The sequence below is a fragment of the Hetaerina americana genome, unplaced genomic scaffold, assembly GCF_022747635.1.
Source record: "Hetaerina americana unplaced genomic scaffold, ioHetAmer1.1.p SCAF_19, whole genome shotgun sequence".
NCBI lineage: Eukaryota > Metazoa > Arthropoda > Insecta > Odonata > Calopterygidae > Hetaerina > Hetaerina americana.
This window is the reverse complement of record NW_027286752.1, coordinates 4,512,908-4,516,314: the sequence shown is the minus strand read 5'-3', so window position 1 is coordinate 4,516,314 and position 3,407 is coordinate 4,512,908. Positions and strand designations below refer to the sequence as shown.

Here is a 3,407-nt window from a genome sequence, read left to right as displayed (position 1 = left end):
TAGACCGAAGGAATGTCTAATAATGAGAGACGCTATCAGAGATTCTATGCATGGTAGAGATGACTGGGAGGACCTCACAAAAGAGAGGAAAAATTTTGTCTGTAGAGGGCATAATAAAAGGTAATGGGATGTTGAAGGCTGCGATATAATAATTTTGGGTAGGCTAGAAAGGAGGAGGAAAATATTTGGCATACTAGCCCCAAAAAGAGAGGCAGAAACCATGTGATGCTGAAAACAGGTTCATTATAATGAGAGGTATAAAATGAGGGCGATAGATTCCGGTACAGATAGATACAAATACTCATTCTTTCCCAGAACAATCAAGAATAATAATTGTAAGAAACCGAAGTCATTTGGCAGTGGCAGGGGGAACAAAATATACGCCCCCGGGTGGGCTCGAACCACCAACCTTTCGGTTAACAGCCGAACGCGCTAGCCGATTGCGCCACGGAGGCTTCGCAACCCTATACGATTCGTTAACTGCTATGTTCGACAGCGTGCACACATTTTCTAAGTTATTTCCCCTTTTATTTTTGTCGCAAATGTTAGACCTCATTTCGAATATGCCACAAGTATTTGGAATCCTTGGGATAAAATTTGGCAAAAAGTACAAGATAAAGTCCAGAGAAAATCCGCAAGATTCGTTAAATATTGTTATGATAAGAACACAAGTGTGACAGGTCTCTTAGGGGATTTTGGCTAGGAACCACTTGAGATGGCACGCTGTCGAAGATAGAGGTTAACCCACAGCAGTTATGCCTCCTACCAGCAGATTCTACATCTACATTGTTTATCTATATCTAAATAATACCCCGCAAGCCGCCACATGCATTGTTTAATTATGCAGCCGTAGATTTTGGAAAATACATGTAATTGGCTCGGCGATGAAAAAAACCATTGTGACACGTCAGCCGAGAAATGTTATTTTTAAAATTTTATATCCACAACTACTTCGTCATTATACCTACATTCAGAGTCATGAACACTTATTTTTGACCACGCGTACAAGCGTTTCATCGAGGAAAAAATGCTAATTCTTTATGGTTTACGCACTCTGAATTTTTGCGAGTGGAGTCTCCGATATCGGAAGGAGGGAGGGAGAGAGACAGGCGAAATAGAGCAGCTCGTCATTAGGACACGACTCGGTACCGACCGGACAAGGCTGTGGAGACGGTCGAAGACTCTTATCGCGCATGATCCGAGCCAGGCTAGGTGAAACAAGTTCCAAGCGTGCTCTACGTGATGTGAGAGAGGGAGGGGAGAAGCCTTTAAAGAAGGCTGGCGAAAGAGGGAGGGATAGGCGAGCAGTCTCAGCCGTATGGGTCACTGGTAATGGGGAAAGAAGTGCAGAACGGGGACCTGAACTCTTATTCCGGGAAAACTCACCCTTACTCACTGAGCACGTATAATAATGAGGCTATTATACTGAAATCGGTCCGTCCCTCTCAGCCGAAGGGTTATAAATTTTGATGTTTCGCCCCATATAAGAGAAATGCTAGGCGATAGGCTGTATAACAACAAATATGGGACTCCTTATTCTTTCCCTTTTTTAACTGGAATCGGAAATATAAATAAATGAGCTTTTTGTGAGAGAAGGCGTGAATTTGGCAAGACTTAAATTATCTCTTTCCCTTCCTCTCTCTCTCTTTCTTCGCTACGAGCTGTAACTCTAAATTGAATGAAAAATTTTACCTCTTGTCAATACAGATACACAGGAACGTAATCTGCATTCATGTGCAAAAAGAATGAATCGCCTGAATATGAGTAAGATTGGAATAAAAGTGAAAACTTATTAACTTCTTCTCTTTCTCAAGTCATATAGTTATTGCCAAAGATTACTACACAATGGATTGCCAAGGGAGAAGCTATGGTATTTATGATCATTGGGATAAAATATAGTTTCAATGCCCTCATTACAAAGTACCCTTGTAATGTGCATAAAAAATACACCATTGAGTTCGAGTAAAGACGAATTGTAACAATTAGTCAAAATTTCATAAATTTAAATATTCTATAAATCAGGTATGCATGAAATCACAGCTCTGGATTAAAAACAGAGATAACCCAGTAATAAAAACGGTTATCTTATTACACAAGTATATGTAAAATATACAACGTATATGACGGATTCACGCAATTTAGTGCAATAGGGTTAAGTACGGCATAATAACGTCACTTAATAGTTCACCTTGGTTGAAAAAAAGTTAAACGGTATTTCTTTAAACTTTCACGAGTTTTATTTTTAATTTATTGTAGCAATGAATTTCAGTTATTGCTCGTCACGTGGTCGCGAAATAATGTTAAATCTGCAAATATTGCATAGGGTAAGTAAAGAGATCTACTTTATCAATAGTATGATAAGTTATATTACTTCTTGTACCGCGTGACGGCAACGTCCAAGCTTTCAATACACCAAAGAGATATCAAATGTTATGTAACCTTAAACACGTTTCCTTTCGCTTGTCCCTTTCGATATCTACGTCATTTCATTCAGACGTTCCCCTGCCTCATGAAAATCCTTTCTCACCTGCCACGTTCTTACTAACATTCCTTCTCTTTTCGGACTACTGACTCTTCAAAAAGCAAAATTCTTCTCTACATTTGCCTTAATATTACCTATCACGTATGTATTACACTGTTTAACTCTTCTTGGGCTACTTGCAACAACCAAACCCTTCACGCTGTTCCCTCACGTCGAGGAAGAAACAATAAAAATTCTGATTCCGGCTTTTATGAGTAAACTTTCCATTTTTTTACTAACTTCTTTCATGTTAGTGTACGTATACTTTCATTCTATTTCAAAACAGAAAAACTCATGCATTGTTTCTTAGTTCATCAAATCCACATGATTTCTTGAACCAAGCATTCCGAAACTCTCCTTTTTGACAACACACGTACGAAGTATGTTCAAAAACTATCGCGAATTTTGAATTTCCGCGGGTTACATATTATTGAATTTTGATTTTTTTGTGGCGTTATGTCGGTACTTATGGCGAAAGGTTCGGCCATTCTTAATGCTCAGTTAGTTGTTGACAGCTGTTTTGCTTGGCTGTGTTTTGCCTTGTCTTCGATTTTTGCCTTTTCCAAAAAATGGATCAAATAATCTGTATCAATTTTTTGTGAAAACAAAATTAAGTTCGCGGACGCATTCCGAATGTTGACTGCGGCATACGGAGAAGCTACCTCGGACCGAAGCAACGTTCTTCGGTGGTACAAAATGTTCTCAGAGGGCCGAGAAGATGTGAACGACGAAGAGTGTGCCGGACACCCGAGCACGTCAACAACAGGCGAAAATATTGAAGAAGTGAAGAAAATAGTATTGGCCAATCATCGGATCACCGATAGAGAAGTTTGCTGAGGACATAAACATATTGATTCGCTCGTTCCATTCGATGTTTACTAATGAT

At 39.3% G+C, this 3,407-nt stretch overlaps 1 non-coding gene across 1 annotated transcript; it reads right to left on the bottom strand.

Annotated features, from left to right (window-relative positions):
* Nucleotides 1-381: 381 nt before the first annotated feature.
* TRNAN-GUU (transfer RNA asparagine (anticodon GUU)) lies at nt 382-455 on the bottom strand. The gene has a single exon. It is a non-coding gene; the product is annotated as a tRNA-Asn (tRNA).
* Nucleotides 456-3,407: the final 2,952 nt, after the last annotated feature.